The sequence below is a fragment of the Anas platyrhynchos genome, chromosome 18 (genome assembly GCF_047663525.1).
Source record: "Anas platyrhynchos isolate ZD024472 breed Pekin duck chromosome 18, IASCAAS_PekinDuck_T2T, whole genome shotgun sequence".
In the NCBI taxonomy this organism is placed as follows: domain Eukaryota; kingdom Metazoa; phylum Chordata; class Aves; order Anseriformes; family Anatidae; genus Anas; species Anas platyrhynchos.
Window position 1 is genome coordinate 13041683 of NC_092604.1, and position 26275 is coordinate 13067957.

Genomic DNA, 26275 nt, shown 5'->3' on the forward strand with positions numbered 1-26275 from the left:
TCTGGCTCTCCTTCAAGCCAAAAGGAAGAAATGAGCCCTAGAGGCATATTTATGTTCTTATCAGTTCTGATCTTGGTGAGTTTACAAGAAAATTTGGCAGCTGTGGTTTATTCTGTTTGGCTGAATGCCTCTGACCCATGCAGTCGCTGTGCCTCTGGAGCTACCCAACACCTCAGGTAGCTCCACCTTAGCATGTCACACCTTCCAAATATTGCTCGAACCAGGTTTTTCCCTAACTAACATCACACACAGTGACGTGTTCCAACTGCTTAACCTCAGCATGCAGGGAGTGCAGATGTGAGATCAGCATGGACAGGTTTCAAGTGTTTTTTCTGATTACAGCCTGTAGCCTCCAGAAATTGCTTTTCCACCAACAATTTCATTTGCCTCCTCACATCATTTCCACATGCTTGATCACTCATTTTTTGCTGTGCCTGTTCTGGAAATCAAGACTAATAAAAGAGATACTCTGTAATATTGTTCTGCAGGCAGTGATTGAGCAAGAAGCTGATGCCAAGCCAGTCTGGGCAAGGTTTCTGTGAACATAGGGAGAACAATTTTTGAAAGTCCAGGCCCGTCACCCACAGGCAGATAAGAGGGTAAAGAGATGGCATTGCCCCATAGACATCTCATCTCTTGTACCTAGAGGTTCTGAGGATTTCTTAATAGTTGTGAGAATTTTTTTTTTTTGAGGCTGAAGAACTCTTTATTTAGCGTTGCTTTAGTGGTTATTCTGGGCAGGCAGTTTCAGGTTTTTTCAAGCTGCAGACCCGCTGAACATTTTGTACCAGAGTTGCAGACTGTTGTCTAGTGGATTTAACCCAGCTGACCATAAACTTGCCTTTATTAGTTCACATGTACAGCGCCCTTAGAAGTAGCTCAAAAGCTTTTATATCCATTTTTGTTAGTGTATGATCTGACTGGTTCTGGAGAAGCAGGCAGACAAGTGTGAGCTACCCATGGACTCGGGAGATAAGATGTTTCATACCCACGGGCCTGCACCGCTCTTTGAAACGAGGCTCTTCCCCTCCAGCGCTGTCTGCAGTGCTCACTTTCATCTGGGCAGGCTTTGGAAGAGAATTCTTGGAACGGCCTGCTGCACTGGCCAGCTGCTGGTGCCTTTTGGAGATGGTATTATGCTTTAAGAAATCAATTGCGGATGTTCCTGCGATCTCTTTCATTCAGTCCTAATTAATACAGACCCAGACTTTCTCCATTTCATACACACTTGGCATTGACTCCTAACACATCACCCAACACACTAAATGATGGCAAAAGTTACGCTGCAGTCAGTGTCATTCACGTTACAGAAATAAGCCTAACCACACACATTCCGAGAGCCTTTTTAATGTAATCCCCATTTGTGGCCTTCATTTATCTTTATGTCTTTTCCAGTTCTACCCCCATTGTGCCTACAGAATTCAGGGATCCATTTTAGATTAATACAAAAGCTGTACAATGCTCTTTTCTGTGAATCTTTACTCTTTGACTCCCCAAGTGCAGACTGTTCCCAGTCATGTTTTGTGTGCACACTCTCTTTTTCTGCCTTTCTGTTTTGTCCCAGAGGTTATAGCCTGCGTGCACCAACACCCACTAGCACTGACAGGATTTTCCAGAGTCCCCTCTGGCTGCTCCAGCACAAAAGAGAAGTCACAGAAAAGACATTTGCAGCTATTTGTAGAATTACTTTCTCTCCACAAAACAGCCCCAGTTCCTGGGGATCCGTGTTTGGAGTGTGAGGTGCGTTGCTGCCGCTTACATGCAGACACCATCATTACCAGCTGGCTTAGAAAAGACTGAAAGCCAGGCTGCTTTTACGGTCTGCAAGATCTGCATATAAATATAATCCATTTTAATTCCACAATTATACCGGAGGTGATGCCAGGTGTTAAAAGGGAGAATGTGTTTCTGGCAGGACTCCAGATTTTTCCGTTCTTTCTGTTTCTGTGGGTTGGAGCAGAGACCGAGGCAGGACTCCCGCGTCCGGCTTCCACTGCTGACGCGAGTTCACTTTGTAGCTGCCACATGGAGGCTGTCCAGAGGTTCCTTGACTTTATTTTGAGAAAGTGCTTTGAAGTTTTTGAGTGAGCAGTGCCAAACTAGTGCAAAATGTGTGTAATTGCAAAGTGGAAGTCATTACATTTCATATGGGAAGCCGCGAAAAACGAAACCACAGCAGATGAATGTACGTGCATCTCTCCTCTCATCTTCTGAGCCCTAATTGTCGCTTGACTAAGCTGTGCTGGAGACAGGAGGACCTGATTTATGTTGTTCTGCAAAACAGAAACCATAAACCACTGTGCGTCCATTTAGGGATTTGCAAGATATGTGAGAATGCACAAATCTGTCACATGTAACAGATGCAGAGGGATTTATACTGGCTGGTACTGAAGGAAACCTCCCTTTCCAGGAAGGAGACACTAGATTATATTCTTTGGTAGCTGCAGATGAGAAAGCATAGGTGTGTGAAGCAGGGGTGTGGAAAATTAAACACAGTCAGAAAGGTAAGCCTGGGAGCACGAAAGTCTATCCTTTCTCCTTCCCTGCAAGACAGGAAAAGTCCCAGGAGCTTTACAACCGAACGAAGGTAAGGATCACTTCAGTATAAAAACCACTGGGAGTGTGGTTGGGAAGAACTCCGGTCCCAGAGGTCAGGAGTGCAAGATTGCTGGGATAAGGAGGAGTTACAGTGTTAGAGGTGATGCCGTCCCCAGCCACTGGCAAGGCTTTGGAGTGGGGAAGGATTTTAGATTGATGCCGTGCAGGCTAGGGAGAAAACAATCTATATTGAGGGTATCCGTACTTAAACATCCAGTACTTTCTAACTGCTCGGCATCCCAGCCCGTGTTGTTAGCACAAGGTAAAAGCTGACAAGAGTATGTTGGAGGAATTATTGTTTTCTTTCATTTGTCCAAGCTTTCTGTCAGAAATATGGAGGGGACAATCCCAGGGCACTGCACATGCTGCCCTTGGACCCAGCACTGCTCTTTGCAACTTTAAGCTGGCTCTCTTCATTAAATGTATTTACTGAGCAGTAAATCTGTTGTTTGGTATAAATAATTGACAAGGAAAGGTGTCACTTACTGCACAAATGCTGCACTTTTCTGGATGTCCAAATTTCCAGTTCTGCAAAGCCCTCATTGGGAAGCTGTCAGCCCAACCTCTTGTCTCTTTACAGAGTTAGTTTGGGGCATGTTTCCTATCTCGGTGCTTTACCTAGCTGTTGGAAGTGACAAAAACAGATGCTGTAAAACACAGGAAAAATGCAGCTGGACTGAACCTCGAGTATTAACAAAGAATATTCCCTTGATATACACTAATCTTATACCTTCAAAACCAGGAAAGATTCAGTTAAACTCACAATCGTTTTATAGTCTCTGTAGAACCATAGAAGCTTAGGGATCCTTTGTTATTCCTCCATAAAGAGGAAAGTAATATTGAATGTGCCCTGCTTAAGTTGGTTGTTTTTAAATACTAACGTTTATTGCTCTGCAGTTTCTCTTTAACGTGTGCATAGAGAACAAGGAAACACCTAGCTGCACAGGCTTATTTTTAGAAACAGTAAAAGAGTCCTCTGTTAATAACCGGTTACCTCTTTTGCCATTTGTGTAACTGATCATTGTTAATGATCCAGTTAACGGGATTCATTAGGGAGGCTGAGGGCTTGCAGCTATACAGCACGTGATCTGCGGAGCTCAGGAATGAAGCGTGTTGGTTTGTAGCTGGCACGTCTCTGGGAAAGTTCCCTGGTTGGACACACACAACTGCCCTGTTTGGGTCCCACGCACTAAACCTCTCTATCCCTACACTTCCAGTAATTTGCAAAAATGGCTAGCTGCAGCAATTTCTTTGGCTTAGCACTAAATCTCCAGGTTCTCCCAGTCCTGAAGCGTTGCCTTCCCAGAGCTCCAGTTTGGGGCTTGCACTCCTCCTTCTCACAGAGGTACCTGGAAGCAAGATGATGGTTTCAAGACAGTTTGAGACCATTTGGATATAGCAAGAACAAGAAGTATCTAACTAATATCAGAGGTTTCCTCACCAAACCGAACCAGATAGGTTCCAGCCCCTAGAAAAGCCAGTTGCACAGAGTATCTTTAAAAAATGCAGCATTGCCCGTGTTTTCCACAAGGCTATCTCTACTGTTTATGGGGGGCCGTAATGAAAAATGAGTTTAATTTTATGAGATCTTGAGGTGGCAACTGGATGGTCAAAACATTACATTAAGTTGTCCCCCAAGCAAAGGTTTTCTGAATTAAAAAAAAAAAAAAAAAAAAAAAAAAGGATTACCAATATAGCAATATGCTATTTGTTTGCAGAGCTCTGCTGTACATCCGTGGGTAGGAAACATGATACTTTGCTTGAAAGCTGAGCCCTACGTATCTCACGGGACGTTAATGCAAAAGCAGGAGAAATCTAATCTCAGTCTTCTAGAGACTGAAACAGCGATACAACATGTCGTGCCCTGTCATCACCTGTTGCTAAGGGTTGAGATATTCCCAGTGTAGGAAGGAGACTGTGAATGAGGAGTGCATTTTGATGACTGCAGAGGAGGAGATTCTCAGGAACTGTTGAAGATGCTGCTATTTTCTAGTGTATAAAATATACCTGACCCGAGGCAGCAGATCAGCAGGGGCAGCCCGAGGTGCGTGCACTGAAAACATCTCCTTTGGAGTTGCTGGCACACTTAGCAGCTGTCAGTCAGCGAGGAGAGCTGATCCTCTGGTAAGCAGATCTCCTCACCAATTATGGTTGCAAAGGCCTAAACCGTGGCTTCTTCTTCAGCATCCCTGATCTAGCATCTCTTTCGGCTTCGTATTCCCCTTGTGTTCCTCACATCTAGCTGGTAGGCAGTGCTTTTCACCCTCTGCTGCTGTCTGGCTTCCACCCACTGCCTCCCCAATGCTGCCTGCCCCCTTCACGCGGCCACCTTGGTTTCTGTTCCTGTCCCACTCCCGGGGGAAGGCAGCACCACCAGCGTGGTGTCCCTGGTTGCTCCCCTTGGGGCTTGCTTACTCGGCTCGTTACTGCAATCGCAGCCCTCCCTTGCATCACTGGGACCACTGGCACCACGAGTGTGATTCGGTGGCAGAAATGAAGCCAGAAGCTGCAGGGAGGCTGGGGCGGCAGGGGCCCAGCAGGGCTGGTGCCAGCACCCAGCAGCAGGGGAGGAGAAGTGGAGATGGAGGCAGCAGCTTCGAGGCCAGCGGATGCCAGGAGCTGGAGGAGCGCAAGGCTGGAAGCGATGGCAGATCTCTGCTCCTGGGGAGGGCAATGCACAGCAACGCAGGAGATTTGGGTGGTCACAACATCTTTTTTTCATAGCCAAATGTCCATCTTGCCATTTAATTCCTCTAGCAGCTCAGTCTTCAACTGTAGAAATGGGGTTGGAGTGCTTCTTTCCCACGTGCTGTCCCACCAGCAGCGAGCAGGTGAAGGACTTTCACCCAGTCGGGGCTGACAGAGCAGCACCCTCAGGCTGTGAAACGTGGGCACATACTGCTTGTGTACAGACTGTTTCTGGGTAGTGAGCAGAGCCCAGCACAAAACCTGCAAGGCTCTGAGAAGTGGGGGCTCGGCGAGTCTCATTTAATTACAAGTGCAGTGCTTGCTCTGCTCAGCCCCACCCACATGCCATTTCACGCCTGATTTCTTCTCTGATTTCTTTGGGGAAAGAGAGGGAATTCGAGTGCATGTAATTTGGGTTAACAAGACGCATTATATGCAGCCTCATTCTTGTAAAAACTTTCACAGGGAAATCACCCAGCCCATGGAGAGAAAAAGTTTTCTCCTTATTGTAATTTTTCCAAGGCTAATCAAACTCTCACCGTTATCCTATTGATCACAGTGAAGGTTTGATTTTCTACTGGCTGCCTAGTTAAGGTACAGTAGCTGTTGCTTGGCTTACTGCATGCTGTGAGTACAACAGAGATCAACCCTCCATTTCTATGCTCCTTTTTGTCCCTTTCCCAGATCCCTTTTCCTTCAAAGCTCACCTGCCTTTTGCTTTTGTGGTGCTCTACCTGCATTTTGCCTTCTCCTATATCCATTGAGCAACAAAAGGTGAAAAGCTGGGTTTATACAATTAAAATTGTCAGAATAAGAATGGGAAAAAGCAAAAATCCTGAACAGGTTTGAAAACAGGAGGAAAAGAAAAAGTTAGAAATGGATGTAGCATCCCTTCAAAATATCCCTTCAAAATGGGCTGCATGGCCAGCACCTGTGGGCGTTATTAGCATAAACTTCTTCCAGCTTGGACAAGTAATTACAAGGTGTGTGCTCCTCGTGGAGCGTGTCCAGAACTGTCACCAAATGCATGAGATCCAATCCTGCCGTTATCGCCATATGCTTTATAGTCTCCAAAGCTTGTCTTCCCGCGTAAGGAAAGGCATCAGTCTCCATTTCAAGGTGCAGTTCCTGTCCCTCTGGGGGACAGCTGCCGTGTGTCAGTGCACAGCAAGGAGGCAGGGAGCAGCTACACAAGAGCAGCATGCGGGAGAAAGGTGCAGGCTTTGCTTTGCCTTCCTGAGCAAGGGTTTCTTTGGATGTGTTTTGTGTCCCTTCAAGTCACTTGGGAGTTTAGGAGAGCCAGAGAGAATAGCTTTTTCTGTCATTATTTGATAACCAATACAGTTCCCTTTGACCCTCTCCCCTCTTCCTAAAAAAGAAAGACCAGCTCAGCATTGTGTTATTTTTCAAAGCCTTTACAAATTAAGACAGTAACATGGAAATCCTCGTTGGGTTTCAGTTCATACTTCCTCCCATGCTGGGCTGAAACGGGGATTCTTTTGTGATGGCTGTGCTGCTTATTTTTTTTAAACCTCCTGAATTTGGCACACTGCCCTACTTTATTTTCTTTCCATTCTCTAGTGCTGCTCCCAATGGGAGGCTCATTCGCTTCTAATGCATGGTGTTATCTTTTGCAAGTTGAACTCTAAATCCCGTGTTGTTTTTCCTTGCTTGTTATTCAGGTGCAGAGAATGTTAATGATGTCTCTTTGGTTGGTGGATGCCCTGGCTATGTGGCTTTAATTGTTTTTATTAATGTGTTTTATAAAGTAAATCACAGCTAAATGTAGATTTTGACTGGCACAGAGGTGGCACGTCTGTGAGACACATCCATTCATTTGTGCATGAAATGCTTGGTGCCACCTTCTGTAGCAAGGGAGGATGTTCCGGGTGTGACTGGGAGAAGTTTTACTGAAGCAAAAGCTCCAAAACCATGAACTGACTCCTGATATGCAGAGGGACAGAGAAGGGAAGAGGGAGAGGAGCAGGAGATCTGCCAGCTAAATTGTATTCAGGGTCACTGAGTGCAGTTTCTGCTCAGGGGCATCTGTCCACACCAAGGAGGGGACTTTCCTTAGCAGCACTCGACAGTCACCATTCATAGTCAGTGGAGAACGCATGGTCCTCAGATCAGAGATCCAAGATCTTAGCAGGAGAAGATCCAAGTTCTCTGTTTGTCCCTGGCTCAAAATTCCCTGAGGCCCTCCTAACCGCTTCTTGGTGACTTAGGAAAACCAGGCTACATTTTCTGAATGTGAGGGGCCTGGCAGGAGGAACGCGCCCGCTGCGGCCGGAGCCAGCGCAACCCCGTGGTGCTGGAGCCTGGCCCAGGCCACGGGGACACCTGGGTGGCAGGGCTATGGGGGAACTAATATGGCCATGTGGTGCGGTGAATTTCTCTGAGTGCTTTGGGCTGAACTAGCATTAGAGGATTTGGTAGAAGAAAATACGTACTAGCGTCTGTAGTTTGTCTGTTTGTTATTGAACCGAGAGTCCCCCGAGAGCCATGCAGTAAGTAAGCAGTAAAATCATCCAACAATGCCTTGAACACAGCCCTGTCTCTAAACACTGTGCCTTCTGGGCACTGATTGTGTTCCGAGTGGCTTTCTTCATCTCAGGAGACCGTGTTACCTTGGACAACACACAGCCATGGCCAAAAATAAATAACTAAAGCTGCGTGGCGCTTGAGTTGTCAATGAACTGAGAGGATACAAGGCTAGAAAACGAGCTGATGGGTTTTACATGGGCAAAATCTCCGGGCCATTCTCCCCTTCCCGAGCACTTGCCCTTAATTTCTATGCAAGAGACATTGTCAGTTTGGGGGATTCTTACCAGGAGCTTGTGAGAGAAATGTTGAAAAGGGATTTTTCCAGGTTGCCTTTTCCATCTTCCCGCTGCATTAGCTGCAGGTGGTGCAGCTGCTGTTTCGGCATTTCTTCTTCAAAAGCTACATCACGTAATATCACTGAGATCACAAGGAGATGAGGAGAAAAATGGCCCTATAGGATTTTTGATAAAAAAGGATACATCCATAAAAGATGAAAGGTTAAATTGCTTTTAGAAACACAGCAGCGTTTAAACAGGTGAAGATCCTCGGAAACGGAGTTTGGATTCAATAAAGTAGCCACGCAGAAGGGCAGAAGAAGGCCTTTCTTTGGAGGGAAATGTCACACTTTAGTGTTAATAAAATGTCTAGTGGTATGATAATAATGATAGCAATCAGAAGCCTTTATTTTTCACCTGGCAGGGCTGGTTCATGCGTGTTTTTTCAAAGCTACCTGCAATTCAGGACAGAACAAAAAAAGAATCAGGCATGCATTGACTGAAAAATATCACAGTGGAAGAGAAGAGAGCCAAACCGGCCCAAGACACCTGAACGTTACTGGGGAGATAAAGAGTGCTGCTCCCAGGTGGCAGGATATTTTCTTCTTCAGCCTTTTAGATATTGCCTCCTCACAGCTGAGTTGTAAAGACATTGCAGGAGATTTACAATCCTAAAAGAACACACAATGAAAATGTCAAAAGGAAAAGGCAATTGCAAACAATAGTTTTGCTCTGGGCTGGCCCACTCTACACTCTGCTTAGTAGTGATGTGCCACAAAGGCAGCCAGCTCACAGCATTAGATACTACTGCACCTCTTGCATATTTATTAGGTTTAATGTACCAGAACTCGGTGGAACAAAATTTGTTCTCCACATACTTAGATGTCACAACTTTCTGAGGAAAGAGAAGAGCAGAAAACATCGGTTGCTTAAGGGCAGGCAGTGGCACCAGAGAGACCAACACGTATCGCTCCAGGAGGTCTCATTGTGTGGTATCTGCTTGCAGACATTAATGTCCAGAAAATCACTTCTTGCTCAACTTTTTTTCCTGCTAGTACATTGCTCACTATACCTCTGGTGCATCTTGGCTAATTTCTCTGTCTGCATCGTTAGACTATCTGCCTCTCTTTCATTGAAATACTGTGTGCTCCCAAATAAAATCCGACAAGCCCCTCTGTCAGGGTATGGCTCTGTCTTGGGTTATGGCTGTATCCATGACAGGGCAGTGGTTGCTAACAGTTCAGCTCTGTAATTCCCTGAAGGAGCTTATTTGGTAAAGTTACTGTAGGGGGAGGCAGCAGCCACACCTCTAGTGTGGAACACAGCAATTGCTGCTCTGTTGATGCCTTTTTATCCTTCCAAAAAGTCCTCCAGCATATGAAGATGTGCAGCTTGGGGAAACCCATTACTTCTGCATGGATGAGAATTAAATTTAGCATCCATCACCAAATTGATAACTGCTTTGTAGTTAAATACACAGTGAAAAAGGATTCATGTTGATGGTTACAGTGAAAAAGGATTCATGTTGATGGTTGTACCCTTCGAGCAAGCAACATTTTCCTTATTGAAAATTAGTAACTTGTATAAAGGCACTGGTCGCCTCTCCGTCCTGCTAGCTCAGTGTGTGACTGACACAAACCCACCTACGTTTAGCAGCATGCACGTAGGCTGGTGCGTACCTGCGAGCTGGGGAGACAAGAGAATCTGTGTGTGCAGCCCAGCAAAGCCAGTCCCTGTGCAGCTGTCAGGGGCTGTGTGCTCTGGGGCAGCAGCAGCCCTCGGAGCTGGGGCTGAGCACTGGGAGCAGGATGGCATTCCTGAGGGCGAGAGCCTGGCGCGGTGCTGCTGCTTGCGGTTGTGTCGGGAAAGCAGGGGACAGAGTGGGGCAGGCAGCTTGAGCAGAAGGTTCTCAGAAATGCTTCCGACACATGTTTGGCATGTGTGGAGTTTGCCACCTCCCCAGCGCTCAGATGCTCTGGAGCTGAATGCCAGAGTGCGCATCTGGAAGGAGGAGACTGCTGTCCTGCAGAGAACTAATAGGCTGCAGGGACTTTTCTGCTATAAACTCTCGTCTTTGCCTCGTGCAGCAGCTGGCTGGGTTAGCTGTAGCATTAATATTGTATCATTAATATTAACTTCAGCAAGGCTCACACTGGAGATGATACACTCCAGCCCCAGGAGCCAAGTCTTTTGAACAGTGCTTGCAAGATACAGCCATGAGCACTCACTCCAGCATTTACTTTGAGACTCCCCGACTGTAGATATGCTGCTCGTGCTGGCCCAGAGCGCGTGTTGATGGGGAAGGTGCCAGCTCTTGTCAGTCACTGGTGTTGTCATGAATTATCAGGGGCCACACAGGGTATAGCTGTGTGTGTCAGCCTTGAGAATGAGCACTGGAGCAAGATGCGAAAACATGAGGTCCTGCTAAGATGAAATATCAGAGTGAGAAGGAGCTTCCTTGGCACAAAAGCTCGTGGGTCCTGCTCACCCAGCACACCCCATGCATGAGCAACCTTCCCCCCTGCCCCTGGGCCATTGCTGTGCCGAGCCCCGACTGCTGCTGCAGGAGCAATGAACGTGGAAGCGTCAGTAACTGCTACAGACAGGACTCAGTGCAGAGCCCATTGGAGTCCAACAGGAGACTTGTAGCCTTACCAGTTTGTTTTCTGTCTGTCAGAAAGTGGAGCAGTTTTTCTAAGGCACTGAAACTATTTTATTTTATTTTTTTCCTGAGCAGGACATTGGTAGAAGCTGGAAACATCAGGGAAAGTCTAATGAGAAAAGAAACACTGTAGTACTATAGTGAACTGGTGTGCTAATTGCCTTTCAACAGTTATGTTTTTCAAGGCGTTATCTTTGCTGCTGCAATTTGTGTAGCAAAAATACACCATTTATTGCTGTACATCTAGCACAACACTGAGCTGGCTGAGTGCTGGAGCTGTTGATTCATCAGCAGTACACTTGGGAGAGCTCTGGACTTATCTTTTGCCAGGGTAGCATGTCTTTTGGACTAAATCTGATCCAGGATTGTCTTGGAAAGGAAAAATAACCCAGTGTCTGCCCAGATCTGTATTATGCTGCACATCCAGTTATTTGTGTATGTGGGTCACAAATGCCTTTGCTTCCCAGTGTCCTCTGATAGGCACAGAGCACGTGGAATAAATTTACACCCCAAAATCTGAGGCTGGATTACTTTTTAGAAAAACATCAGACAATTTTCACTCTAAAACTTATAAGGCACCGAAATAAAAAGAAGCAGAAGATATCCAAGATTATTAATGCAAGTACAAAAGTACATACTTTTTAAGCAAAACACCGTAATGGATTTGAGCTTTCACTGTTACACTGAGGTATACGCAACCAGATATTGCAACTTTGTTCCACCAGAGGCGGGGGACGGAAGGCTCTTCAGTTCGTGCTGCAAGGATTTCTCTCATGCTTTCAACTGTTTCCCCTTCGTCCTTTTTGGAGCAATGTTGAGCCTCTGCCAAAGGAGGGGGATGTGGGGATGTTGGGGAGATTAGGGGTGTTCCAGACTGTTTGCTCCAAAATTTCTGTGTACTACTACTGCTGGGTTTAGGTATGGCTGTAAAAATATAACTGTACTGTAATGTAATGAAAAAAACGCAGGAGAACTGAAAGTGAAACTGCCTCCCTAAAACACTGCCAGCAACAGTGAAAGCAAGCTTGCCTGCTCGCCTGCGGACTGAAGAGGCAGAAACAGCCAGTTCTGCAATTTCAGAAATGCCTCCAGTAAGCAGAATGTTTCACAGACAATATATATAAAAAGAACCAATATTTGGTGTTTTTTAAACAATGTGCTTTTGTGAGACTAGAATCATTGTTGTTGCTGGTTTTTGTTTTGTTTTGTTTTGTTTTGTTTTGTTTTTTAACTAATGGTTCATAAGGCTAAAAGGAAGAATAACTTGACTGCTTTCCTATATTCTTACCCATTCCCTGTTTGTTGGCTATTTATGGCTTTTCTCACCAGAATAGATTGGCTTGGGCCCAGGTGCTGTGCGCATGTCCTGGCTGAAGAAGGACCTTTGTTTAAGGGAGGATGACCCCCAGGTGTGGTGTGGTTCTCCACTCATACTTGGTCTGAGCTGGGAGCAGAGGCCTGGCATGCACGGCTCCCAGCGCAGTGCTCCCCTCCTTGGAATGTACCGACGCCTTGTGGAGGTGTTCTCTCATGGAAGGTGAGGGCATCTTTCTATACCCAGTGACATGGAGAACTTGGGGCTAACTTCCAATTCCTTGCTAACCTTTATAGACACTGACAAACCTGTTTGGATTCTGGTCTGAAGCTGCACTGCCTTTCCTCTCCTTCAATCTCACCACCAGCTTCTCTGGGAACTGGAGAGGCTGAGGCAAATAATAGATACAAATCATGACCAAAGAAGAAATGGCTGTCATTGTAAAAATGTATTTATTAATGATCTTCACATAATTCTCTGGGAGTGATATTCTGCAAGACAGAATTGTAATAGATTTTCACCAAATGGGAATATTTTCCTCCAGAAGTATGTAGCATTAAAGGGAGTGAAGAAGCTGAATATGTTTCCTCCAGTCAGGGAAATGACGGATCAGGGACAAGAGACAATACATTAGTAAACAATATAAAAAATGTACATTTTGTCATTTTGTATTCCTGAGTTATTCTAAATCTGTGAATAAATCGAGAGCTTAAAGTCTCTGGAGCTGTTTTGAAGTCTCTTGCTTTCTATAAATATTGCATTTGCCTCAAGTAAGAATTTCTGACATGTATTAAAAAAATATACATTAGTAAAGCGTATAAAATAGATATTTGGAATGCTGTTATTGTTATTTTTTATTAAAAATACAGTTTAATGGAACAATTGAGTTCTACTTCAAAGTGTCAAAATTATTTTTCATGCTTTTTCCCCATGTTCTTTGAACTTTATGGTTGAAGCTCTAATTTTCTGCTTTCTGATTTTGTCCTTGTTTGAAGCAGTCATTCCCTTGCACAGATAATGCTCTCTGCTTCCTATTAATTCTCCAGTGAGATGCTCGTGTTAGGGTCTCTTGGCAGCTGGCCATGGCTAGCTGAGCTTGGCAGGCCAAGTCCAGCGCAGTCTATCAGACTGGACAGAGAGAGAATATCACCACTCCGGAGCAGACCTGAGGGAATAGCTTACAGCTGCTCTTAGTGTTGTTTGGGGAATTTTGAGGGAGAATCAATGTCAAACATGAGCATGTGCTGGTGTCCATACTTAATCTAACCAAATGGTGTGAAGAGTTCACTTATCATAACAAACTGGCAAGTAACCTGTTTGCAAGGAGAGAATTCTGGAGTTTGTACGTGAGGAAACTGCTGTGGGTTTTCACATTTGTGACATGCTTTGTTTTATTGTGTGCTGTTCCATGTAGTCTGTGGAGAAGTTAATGGTTTTCATGTGCTTGCAACATTCAGTCCAACTGAAGTCCAGAACTCCTTTCTGTATGATACGGAGCATGCACTGTGCTGCACCTCCGGCAGAAAGCTGTCAGGCCAGCTCAGGCCACTGGCATAGTGGCCTAGCTCAACATCCAGTATGGACATGGCATTAGCAAACAATGCTGGATGACCTGGCAGTGAGTGGTGAAAGGAAACGTCGGAGTGAGCTGCTATCAGCTTCCCACCATGTTTGCAATAGCTGAGTGAGCAGGTGACCACAGTGTTAGCTCAGCACTTGGCGCATGCCTCTGTGAGCCCTTGAGCAGAGGCAGACTCTGGAGGTAGTCCGTGCTTCTACACTTTACAGACGCTTTTCTTGTGGGCACACATCACCACAGAGCTACTCACATAACTCAATGCCAAGCTAAAACAGCCAAGAGCTGGGAGAGCCTCTGACAAAACTTAGCAAAGGAGACCTCATCCCCATGACATGGGAGCATATGATGCAACCGTGGATCGCCCTACATGTGCTTGCATGCTCTGTATTTCTACCTGTGGACTCACCCATTTAGGAGAAAAATGCAGGAATCACTTTTATAGAAAAAAGTTGTTGAAATTTTCTGACACCATTATAGTGCTACATTGTCATGAAGCAGCTCTGAGAATTGCAAGTCCCTGGGACATGAAGATTGCCTCAAATGCTTGCAAGCAATGTAAATGAACAAAACAAGGGTGGGGAGGGGCTGCAGCCAACACGCACGTGGTTTCGTGTGGGTGTTGTCTATGCTGTGGTAACAGCATGAACTCACAGCAGTAATATCAAAGAGCTCCTCAACTTATTCATAATTAGCAGTGGGAATGCTTGGGCTTACTGTTGTGCTCACAAAGGACCAGGGTCTGCGTCGGAGGGAACTGGAGCTCTTTAATTAACTCCTTTCTAGAGCTGTTGAGTTTTGCAGGCTGTCTCTGGCCTGACTGACAGAAGAAACTGTCCTTTGCTTGGGCCTCAGTGCCGCTGTGCTGGGATGTCCATTTCGGGGCATCCTGCAAGTGCGTCGCTGTCCCTTGAGGTGGTTTGTGCTGCGATGTGGAGCCATGCTGATGTCTGCTCAGCTTTGGCAGGAGCTCCTGGTGTCCTCCTCTGCCTCCCACAGAATCCCTTGCACCCCATTACAAGTGTCTAGCCACCCTCTGTCACTGTTGGTACCAAGCGCAGCCCGGGGCCAGCTGCTGGGAGCGGTGGCACTGCGGGCTGAGGGTGCCCTCCCTCACAAGGCCCCAGCAGGCTCCTGAGGGCGGGCGTTCCTCCACAGTGCAGCCTGGGGCCCTCGCTGCAGCCACCTCTGTGTGAGGGAAGGCGTCGAGGGGCTCTGCCGCTGCCCTGCAGCCACCACACCAGGGCAGAGGTGCCGGTCACAGCTGCCCTGCCGCCACAGGAGAGGGCGCGCTCTGCGGGAGCCATCTTTGTGTGGGCGCTGGCAGCCATGTTGTGAGAGCTGCGGTGCTGGGGGGCTTGGCAGGAGGCTGGGGCTCTCCTCACGTGTGAGGCACTTTCAGTGAGGTGCTGATTCTATGACATGAACCCCTTCCTGTGGATGACAGGAACCTCTCTGAGAAGCCGGGCCCTGGCTGCCGGTGTTGCCTCTCATGGACGTCCCCTCACTGGCGGTGCTGGTGGAGGGCTGTGTGGAGCTGCAGTCTCCTGTGGACGCCACCTGAGGAATCACCCCCAGAAGATGGCACCAGGTAAGGCTGGAGAGGGGATGGGGTGTTTGGGACCTGAAGCACGTGGGGCAGCCAGTTCTCCTCCTCAGGGGATGTTTGCAGCTGGGTCCCCGCAGCTGAGGCACACACAGCATGGAGCACAGGCCTCATTCCCCTTGTATCTCCTCATGTGTGTTGGGGACCTGCTCTCTGCATCACGTCCGAGCACCACGGAGTCTGTGTCTGCCAGTGAGTCATACAGGAGGGGAGAGAGGGGGCCTGCTGGATATCCACTTATTTTCTGACGCTTTGACACAAGAAATCTGCCCCAGAATATTGGCAAGCATGAGGTTAGGCACAGAGATGCTCTCCTCACACATTTATGTCAATTGCATCATTATATTTCACTTGGTTTTTGTCCACTGCCCACTTGAGTTAGTGACAAAAGATTTCAATGCTGGGCATGCAAATTAAAGCAAGAGCTGCTATTGTTTTCCCAGGTACCTGACAGCTCCTCTTACTCAACCTAACGCAGACTGAATTTGAAAACAGAGGAGCCCGGGCTGGGGTATTCCTGGCAGAATGATAGCTGACAGGCCCTTGCAGGCTCCAAAATCAGCGTGATGTCTGACACAGAGGAACGTGTGTTGGCAACCTTGCTTGAGCCGCGTTTCCAGAGCCGTAAAGAAACTGGGGCACTTCCAGGGGATGACAGAAAAGCTGCTGTTTGAGGGGAGAGCCAGAGGCCATGTCATTGTCATTCTCCTCTATTTGGCGATCTGCACAGACTCCTTGGAAGAGCACCTGAGAGCATTTAGGGGACAGGAGAAGTAATAAAAGTTATAAAGCGGTGGCCCAGCACTAGCAATCAAACATATTAATGCAACATTTACAGCTACAAAGGGGCTCGTGCCTAGCATGGGCTTGTTGCCATTCTACTGGGGACAGAGAAGTGCTGCTGGGGCACAGTCTGCACAATGAAACACCACAGCCTGCAAGGAATGATAACTTATTTGTCAGTTCAGAATCTGGCTGTGGTGAATAGTGGTGTTCCCTCCATGACGTGCTTGCCATCCTGGGTGTACTGTGAGCACATATAAAGTGCTGCCAGTGGTACTGTGACAGATTGAAGGATCCTGCGTAGTACCAGTGATTCACAAAGCTTTGCTTTGCTCAGGATGCATCTGGAAAGTTTCCCAGATTATACATCTGCCCCTTTGACACTGAAGCAGCAGTGCTAGTTGGAGGCCAGAAAGAGCAGAAAACAGATTTAGTCTGGGCTGTTCTTTGGGGCAAGGATTGTCTGTCTCCATGCTTGGAAAGCAACTGGTGAGGCTCACCAGCCCAGAGCAATTCCTAGAGCAGCTGCAGGAGGTCCTGGTGCCAACAAATTGCAAGTGTGACAGGGGTCCTGGAAAAAGCAATGTTTTCTTATAAATCTGCGTGTTGTACTATCCCTCCATGGCAGGTAAATTGAAAGTTGCCCAACTGTGTTTGCTGTGCCAGTGGTTGCTATTTGCCTTCTTATCACCTCCTATCCAAGTTGGAAAATGTCGCGGATTTTCTAAATGAATTTGATCAGCAGGCTCCATAAGCTATCGTGTCAGGAACTGTAGACGGTTCTTTCCCATTCCGTGTGCTTTCTCTCTCCTTGCTTGGGTGGGTGGAGATGAGGGTATTGTGCGTGCTCTTTGGGACACAGACCACTTCTCAGCTATGGGTTTTCTACAGCACCTCCTGCCATGGGAAGTGTTCTGGGGCACCTTGACACAAAAAATAGCTTCCTATGGGAGAGGCAGGGTCTCACCAGAAAGACCTGCAAAATTCAGCAGAGAGGAAGCAGAGTGTAAGTGCTGAGGTGAATTGCATTTGACATATGGCTGGGAAGTCTCTGCCTGTCTGTTACAGTTAATATGTGATGAAAGAAGGGGACCTAGCTGTTGATAGTTTCGTGAGTTTTGTTCTGATATGATCTATATGAAAAGAGGCAAATCTATATTCACGAGCAGGATTCTGCCTATGGATCAGAAGTGCACATCGTGCTTTCATAGACTGAGGCAAAATGAGTCAGTGCGAGGGTTGCAATTAGAACTGCCTCACAACAATTTCCATCATCACATGTCATGGATTTCTGATATTTAAAGTCTTCATTTTCCTCCCTGCTGGTGGTGGAGGAAACTAAAGGTTTAGGGTGGTGTTTTTTTTTGTTTTTTTTTTTCAGCCTAGGAACGTAATAAAAACTGTCACTGGAAATCAAAATGTTCTTTGTTCTGGCCTGACTCGTCATCTACCCGCATCCTTCTGAACTCTCCTAGAGTGTGGTTGTCACAGTAGTGCACGTGCCTGTCCTTTGTAGACCCTTCGGAATCTGACTGAAGCCCTTGGCACCAAGGGGCTCCTCTAAGCACCGCCGGGCACAGAGCGCTGGGTCTGTTCCCTGGGTGTTTTCTGCTTTGCCAAGTTCCGGGTGGTTATCATCAGGATGGGATGCACCCCCAGCACGTTTGCAGCTGACTGTCGAGCTGAAAGTGTCACCTCCAGTGGGACACCGTAACTATAAAGTCATGGTGAGCATCAGTACAGCGTCTGCTCCTGCACTTCTTTCTTCCCCTGTAAGTTATAAGCTCCAGAAGGCTTTCCAGGGCTAGATTAAAATGAGCAAGAGTAACACAACCAAAGTATGTCTTATCCAGTATTTTTGTATTTAACGCACCTACAGTGCAGGAGTATGGGCCTTGTCTGAGCCTCGCTTCGTGGGAAGGTGAGAAATGGTCCTTATTCTTCATCGTCCGGACTTTTGACACAGAGCAACCTGCCCCATATTAACTTCTGCATTTCTCATCAGGATGCAACATACTTTAAATAGCATCTGCATGACTGGCTCTTTTTTTTTCTTTTTTTTTTTTTTTTTCGTGTGGAGGCTGATACACAAAGTACCTCAAGTGGCAGCTGTCACCAGTGAGGTGGCATTTTTCTTCACTGAGGCTGACAGCAGCTGTCCAGGAGAAGTATGAATGGAATGAGAATGACATCATGTTTATTCAGGAATGACATTCCCAGCCATGGATCAGTGTCAGCAATATTTTGATAAGTTTTAGAATGAGAAAACATTTCTTGAAATGTTCCATGATTTATCCTTTGTAAAATACACAACACAAAAAATAATTGAAGAGATTGCAGCAGGACAAAGCAGGGCTTGCCTAGCATATGTTTCAACGCAGACTTTTATCGGTGCTGGAGACAGTCACTGGGGCACGCAGCATCTTTAACTCTTGCAAGTCCAACAGGTTTACTGATCTAGCTTTTCCCTCTGTTCCTCTGCTTGTCCTTGCCCTGGCCCAGTTTGTAAGTGCAGACGGTGGAGTTCAGAGCTGCCAGCGAGAGCAGGGAGCCGTAGAGGGAGTCGGCCAGTCAGAGCAGAGGAGATCTGGACTGGATTTTAGTATTTGCTTTTAGGCTACAGGGACAGAAACAGGAGCAGTTCTGTTTGATTCCTTACAATGCAGCTAACAGGACCAGTTTCTTAAATCCACGTGGATGGGTCAGTCAGGTTTATAACGTGATGCCTGATGTGGCTTTTGGTGGCTGATTGTCCTGCATGAAATCTCTTCTGCTGCCAGAAGTGGTCCATCCCGAAGCCCAGTGAATTTTTAGGGAACTAAGCACACAGCTCAGCGGATTTGAACACCCGAGTCCAACAGGCCTGAAGCTCTGGTTGACTTTCTTGTGTTATTTCTTGTGAACGCCCCTAGCACAGTGGTACACCTTTCCTGCCTTATTGCAGTGGTCACACTGCCTCATCATCTAATGGCTGTTTGGTTTTTATGCCTGGCTGTTTAATTGCACCCCTGCTGGTGCGCACACACCCATCTCTGGCCTGTTCTCGCATCCAGCCGCCCGGGTCCCTCTCCCCAGGCAGATTTTGAGCCCTGCTCAAAGAGCCCAGAGCGAGTCACTGGCCTGAAGTGCAGCGAGTGCTGCAGGCAGCACAGAGCGGTTGCAGTGCGGCGTTAGCTGAGAGCTGATGGCTTTTGTTGTCAGCAGACCCCAAAATCTGTCCTGAGGTCCCTGCCTTTTTGGAGGTGCCGACTTCCCTGCTCGTGCCTCTGTCAGTCCGGTGCTGTTGTAAGTGCTGACAGGTCAGGGCGAGGAGTGTTTGAACTTCCATTCTGTCTGTAATACCTGAAGATCTGTGCCTGTCTGGTGAGAGACATAAAGCAGAAGGACACATGAGGATGACCACACTGCAACCAATACCACAGCAGGGCTGAAAAGAAACAAACTCGGCATCCACCAGAGTCAGATGTGCAGCCTGGCGCTAACGTCGCAGCTTGACATCTGTCTGTTCGGTTGTGATCTCCTTTGCGTTCCCTCTCTTGCCTCCAGCCTCGGTTCTCTCATGGTATCACATTCAACCGAGTTATATTTAATTTGAGTTCAACAGAAGGGCTTATTTAAATATAAACTTTGTGAGTGACAGAGCATTGGCTCAGTACACCAGGAGATGAGTGTGGGGAAGCGGCTGGTGTCTGGGAAGGGTGGGAGGAGGTCAGCGAGCAGCCCGTGCAGACAGCAGATGGACTCCTTGCCCTCGCCACAGCCCGGCCCCCAAGGCTGCAGCGGGACAGGGGACACCCTGCCTGGCCACGGGGTGTCCTGTCTGCACTGCCCCACAACCCCAGCCTTGTCCAGCTTGCTGTTTTGTGCCAGGCAGTGTGCTTTCAGAGGGTCGGAGCAGTTTGTCCCTTGGCAGAGCACTGCAGGAGGCCGCCGCTGGCTGCAGGGTGGCTGTGCCTTCACTTGGCACCAGGGCCCTCCCTCCCCTACAGCCCTGCTCTGCTGAAACCAGACTTTGTTGACTTCTGCTGAGGGCTGCTGCTGCTGGGCAGTTTCACCCAGCAGAGGTGGGACTGGTGTCCCTGCTGGTGCTGCTGTGGCTCTGTGCCTCCACCTGATGCTCCCTTGCCCTCCGCTCTCCTCCGCAGCTGCAGCAGGGTTTGCAGGGGCAGCCGTGGTACAGGGCCAGACCCATTTGTCTGTGCTCCACGGGGCAGAGCGGAGCTGCTGCAGCCTCCAGCCGGTCTTTGTGGCAGCAGAATGGAATCACTGGGTGGGGAGTGCCTCATGTGGCTGTCTCACATCGGTTCAGCAGGCTCGGGGATGGCGAGGAAAGCCAGGGAAGAAAGAAGGGCTCGGGAGCAACTGCGCTTTAGTGGGACTGGGCTATTACTAGGGCAGCAAGTTATAATTAGACCTGGCTCTAGATGATGAAAAACACTACAATTCGGCACTGGTTTTGTTGGGTGAGGACTCTTACGGTGCTGCAGGTCTCAGTAGATCTGCAGAGTCAGTCTGTACCTGGGCACTCCGTGTCCAGCAGCACAGCCAGCCGTGGGGCCACGAGCCCTGCAGCAGCACGGTGCCCCTGCAGCGTGTGAGTTGTGGCGGCTTGCTACGAGATTGCCTCAGCCTGGGAAGCAGAAGGTTAGGGTGTCGCGGAGGGAGCTGGTGCTAGCTGCTTTCCCTTCTTAGCCTGATTCCTTGCAGGGTGTCAGTTGCTGCTGTCAGGCTACAAAGCAAACCATAAATAACCTAGCAAGGGAGGAATCATTTCAGGGAAGTGTTCCACGGCAGCCTGAACAGGATTATCAATCAGTTGAACTGACTTTTGTCGTGTGTTTTGTAGCTGGGTTCAAATTATTTTTCCAAATCTTGCATTCTGCTAGGAAAATGTTTTGATGCATGTTCATTAACGCTCACATACAAAGTGCCTTTTTCTAACGTGTTCACATATGAAATGCTGTTTTCTAACCTGAACCATACCTCTACCACGAAGATGCATTTAGGTTTGGTTAAAGACACAGATTACTCTTGTATCCGTGACTTGATGCTTAGTGTGTCAGAAGTACCTGTTACACGCACACCTGCTCTTTTCAACATGGCAAAAAAAATCTATAAAGAAATACATATCCAGCTAATTATAACTAACTTACACTTCTGGATTTAAATGTTTAATTCCCATCTGAGTTTCTGTTGGACTTGTGGGATTGATAAAGTCTGCTGAGAGATGACCTGGCACCATTGTACTGGGTCGGTGAGGAGCCTTCAGTCTCAGACTGGAGGCAGACCTGTTAGGAGAGAAGCACAGCGGCTGGAAGCTGTGGTTTGTGATCGCCAGGTTTGCAGAGTGAGGGTGTGCTTCTCCAAATGGTGAACGAGTCTCGCCTGAAATACAGAGGAAGCAACTGTTTCATCTCCACGAGCTGTCCTGCTGCAGAAGCAGATTACTGGGTTGATCGCTTTACAACCATGCGCTAAACATTCTAAACAATTTATGCGTTTAAACTGTATGTTTTTCTCTCTCAAAACTTGCTACTCTGCAATGTTCCACAGATCTTGTTTATAACACATTCATCTAAAATTATCTCAGTGCACACAGCACCCTCCTATAGAACAGATGCTATGTAACCTGCAGTTCTGTTTTGATCTCAAATCGACGTGTTTAAGCTACTCGTGTGAATTATAAATTGAAACTAAACTAAGAAAATGAAATTGTTGTGTTTTTTGCCATGATGCTTCCACAGTTCAATAGTTCTGTTCATTTTAGAGTGCCTTTCTGGTGTGACACTTGCAGTTGCTATTTCAGGTTTAATTATTTTTGTATTTAAGGAGTTTCTGGGTTATCTTAAAATAATCTCTAAAAATTAACCTTTCCCAGCTACACTATTGAACTTTTCCTGGGTATCTTCTCAATTTGTTTTTGCACCACTTCTGAATTTAGATGAGGTTTATATACAAGAGACATTTTCCGTTGTAATTAGCCTAGTTATGTGTCTTCATGCATCTTGAAAGGATGGCTAAGTATCTCCGGAGATTAGCACTTGCATCCCGGGGCCTTTTCATATCTAAATCACTGGTTATCATCCTCAGATAATTATTCCTATTTATTTACTATTTATATTACAGTAATTCCTAAAGGAGTCTCCCAGGTTGGGGCCCAGTGTGCTGGCTGCTGTAGGTGTGTGGATGAGATGTGCAGCTGCAAATCCCCCCATACTGCTCTGAGCCCTTTGTAGGCAGATTACATTTTGCAGTGCCAGCAGGACGTTGGCAGCACTCTCCTAACCCCCTCTGTGCATGGACGACAGAGGATGGAAGCCTGCATCCTTTTGGTTCTAGGAAGAGATTCCAGATTTCACATGCAGGGAAAGGCAGGGATTTCCTGCTGCTGGCTGTGCAGTGAAAAACCGGACTTCAAGATCTGGAGCTGCCCGGTTTGGTCCTGTGCAAATTCCTGGCTTCGCAGGCCCACCACGATTGGCTTTTATCCTCTTTAGGGTCCCTGGAAAAGCCCTCTGACACTGTTTTGGCACTGTAACTTCATATTTCGAAGCCTTGAAGTATTTCAGTGTTTCATGCTCTTAGTTTTTGGTAAGATGGAGAGAAACTGATTTCCCCTCCCAGGACCTTCTGACTGACAACAGAGCTGGCATCTTTTTCACTGCTCCCCTATAAAAAATCTTTTGGACAGAACTGTTTCTTTGTAAGAGTACTTCACGTATCTTTATAAGAATGAAAAGCTGAAGCCAGAATTGCTTCAAAGCAGAAGCTTCAGATCCGCTTTGGCTTCCTCACCATAGGAAATCCAGGAGTCACAATCACATCATTAATCAAGGGCAGTAATAAAGAAGCCTTGGGCCGAGATGCCCGCAAGCCTGCCATACTGCTGTTTCTTCACCTCATCAGGGCCCTGCCAGGTCCACAAAGTATCCATTCTCCTCCAGCCTGCTGCTTCCTTCTCTGTGTTTACGAGAATCATTTTTCCTGTCCCCTCGTCCCTCCCGCAGCTCCAAGCTGTGGTCCTGGCACTGCCACGGGCTCGTGTCTGCAGCTCGGTGGGAGCAGGTGGGAGAGAAGGGGACTGAGAAGGAGAGGAACACCTGCAGGCTGTGGCAGAGCCACACAGGGTGTAACGGTGTCGTGGCCCCAACTGCGAGCAAGGTGTAACAAACCTGGGAACGAGGAGGCACCTAGCAAGAGCTGCTGCTGGCACAGAGCAAACAGATGGTGCAGGCAGCCTGAACAGTGAAGGTGTCAGCGTCGGGGGCTCCCTGAGTCCACTAACACGTGCTGCAAGGGCTCAGCGAGCTGCGGGGTCAGCAGCCACCTCCAGAGGTGTGCGGCTCTGCCTCCTGGCACGCCACGCGGAGCAGCCCAGGCTCAGCCTCCTGACGGGGGGAAGGTAGGAGCTGGAGAGAAGCGATCGACTCAGGCCTCCGCTTTGCTGGGTGCGTTCATTCACTGCGCTGTGCCGAGGAGGCAGAGGGACCTGATGAATGAAAGCGTGGCTGCTGCGCTGCTCTGCAAAGGCTGGGCAGAAAACTGCTCTCGTGTCGGCACACGGAACTCGAGAGGGCTGTGCCTGGGCGAGCAGGACGCGCGTTTTCCTGGTGGCTATTGTTTAATTAGGCTGTTGCTGATGCTGACACTGTGTTATTTTCTTTGCTCTATCTCCTTTCCTTCTTTATTATTTCCTACTTTGGTTTGATGTTGTTGGTATATAAAATTTAAAGAGCTCTAAATTTTTTTAAAGGCCCCTAAAGGGAACGGTGCATTTTGTGTTAAAGTCATTACGTGAACACCTGTGAACTGTTGAGTTTAATTGGGCTACAGCTGTTGGGGAGCGAGCAGGGATTTATTGGTTTGATCGGCTGTCTTCAGGCTGTGGTGTGTTGTCATGTGCTGCCCCTCCAAGTTGTCTCTTTAAACAGAAGCCACATCTGCACCTCAGCTGGTTACGGGCACCGCGGGGCCGTGGCAGCAGGGTGGGTCGTGTGGCTGCGTGAGGACACGAAGCCAGCAGAGCACGGGGAGCTGCCACAGTCGGGCTGCAGCCTGTGTGGGACCTGCTGAGTGCATGGCCGGTGCTCAGCAGTGAGTGAGCTGCTCAGGGCTGCCCGCGAGGAGCAGAGCAGAGCAGGGGGTGCTTCCTAGCATAAATGCAAGGTCCTGCCTGCAACATCACACATCCATATGGGCAGAGCGGAGGTCATGTAAGAAACGTCTCTTTTAAGGAAGCAGCCAGTGGAAAGTCAGCAGTGAGCCAGGGCAGCTCGGGGTGAGTGAGTCCTCTCCCTGAGCAGGTGGGTTGGGGCTGGTGAAGGCTGCATGCGGTGTGTGCCCAGCCGCGGGCACCCTGGGTGCTGGCAACGCTCAGCCCTCTGCCAGAGCCACCTGGGGCTGGTGGCTGTGCCCGTCCCTTGCTGGGGAGAGCTGCTCCTCTTGGGGAGCATCAGTGAGCCGAGAGCCTGCCCCTGCTCTGCACAACTCACCTGCAACTTGTGCCTTCATCCAGGTGTCCAGAGCCTCCTCAGGATCTGTGGGACCCCACCAGCAGGAGCCTCAGCCCCGTTGTTGCCAGTCGCCTCACCGTGTGTCTGTGAGCGATGGGGATGTGGACGGAGATGTCTCTGCGCTGCGCCTCGGGGTAGGGGGGAGGGTAAAAAAATTCCTTTTGATTCTTTTTTTTTTTTCTGTTGTTTTCACACCATTAGGAAATAATTAACCTCCTTAGTGAAAGCACGTCTCCTTTGCACCTGAGTAGGAAAACCTTAAAATATACATACAATATTTTTAACACTAAGCTTAAATTATGCAGTTGCTGCATTTTGATGATAAATATGCAGATGAGAAGATTTCTGCCTCTTTTATCTTGTGGTTCTAACTCTGTCTAAAAACAGATTGTTGCAGTCACCCTAATTCTGAGAAAAACAGCCTTTTGTGCATGGAAAAGCCAAAACAAGCAAGTCTGATGATCAGATCTCTTCCTGGCTGGCGTATGTCTGCCATGCTAGTGAAGGAATCACTTGTCTTTCGTGGTGATGGCAGTTGGTGCCATCAATTCCTGTCAGCTGGGAAGAGGGATGGGAAGCCAAATTCATACACTGGTGATTAATTCTGGAAGCTCACGGGAAGACAGACTTTGTGAATACCTCTGGAAAGCTCTGAGGCTGCAGCAGAGCGGGCAGGGTAGGTGGATTCAGTCCAGACCTGCTTGGATAATTCTGGTCTTTCTGCATCCCGGGGACAGCCTGGAGCACGGACAGCCTGGACCAGCCCTTGACTGCAGATGTTCAGGCCAGGCCGACGTAAAATGGGTGGGCTGTGGGTGCTGAGAAGGCTGCAGAGCTCGATGGGCAGCAGTGCTCGTCCCGTGTCCGTGCTTACCGCCCGCTTTCAGCTGTTTCCACTGGAGGCCACGAGCTCTTCGGGCAGTTCGAGGAGGGGCACGGTGTGAGAAACTGCCTGGTGTGCTCCCACCACCTCTTCTCCCCTGGTCTGTCTTACTCTTATATATCCATGCCTACGATCATTTGTCTCCAAAGCACAGTTCTCTCTTGCCCTGGCTGCTGCAAGCGGGCTGCCCATTGACCCCTGTGCCCTTTACAGTGTCTGCTGAATGCGCGAGGTCAGGAGACAAAGCTCCTGGGGGAGTCAGGCCAGCCTCTCAGCTACACAGACAGCAAATCCTTGTGCCTGCCTAGCAATCCGAAGCATGTATCTGCCAAACAGCTCTTGAGCTTTGGTTTAAAAAAAAAAGAAAAAAAAAAAAAGCCTATTGCAGAGTTCACCTCTTCAGGCAGCAGCTGGGTGCGAGCTGAATGCGGCAGTGCCCATGCTGCCCAAAGGGCAGGTACCTGGGGTCCTCATGCTCACCTGATTTCTGAAGTAGCCATCATAAGAAGATGGGTTTCTCTTAAGCTTTGTCTCTTTTTTTCTAACTTTTATGAGTCTTTGCAAGGTCACTGCCTCCCAAATACATATTCCAAAGTTCAAATTCTGGATTGTTGCTGAGCACAGCAGTCAGCACACCGAAGCAGTTCCTGGTTGGGCAGGTGCTGTGGTTTTATGCTTTTTGGTCTTTCTGGGCTTCACAGCATCCTTCCTAGTGCTGCAAGTGTCAAGCAAGAGCAAGTCGTTGTTTGTCACCGAACATTTGCCTCTTCCTGGGCAAACTCTGTTGTTAGTGGTGCTGTGCTCTGGGTGATGTGCACGGGCCAGAGCA

The 26275-nt window shown here is 47.9% G+C and overlaps 1 long non-coding RNA gene across 2 annotated transcripts; it reads left to right on the forward strand.

Annotated features, from left to right (window-relative positions):
- The first annotated feature begins 23907 nt into the window (after window positions 1-23907).
- On the forward strand, window positions 23908-26064 carry LOC110353583 (uncharacterized). Of its 2 annotated transcripts, none has more exons than XR_003501040.3 (3): window positions 23908-24035; window positions 24285-24353; window positions 24566-26064. It is a non-coding gene; the product is annotated as an uncharacterized lncRNA (long non-coding RNA). The 2 variants fall into 2 exon arrangements; XR_002404279.4 differs by having other exon boundaries at window positions 23914-24144.
- Window positions 26065-26275: the final 211 nt, after the last annotated feature.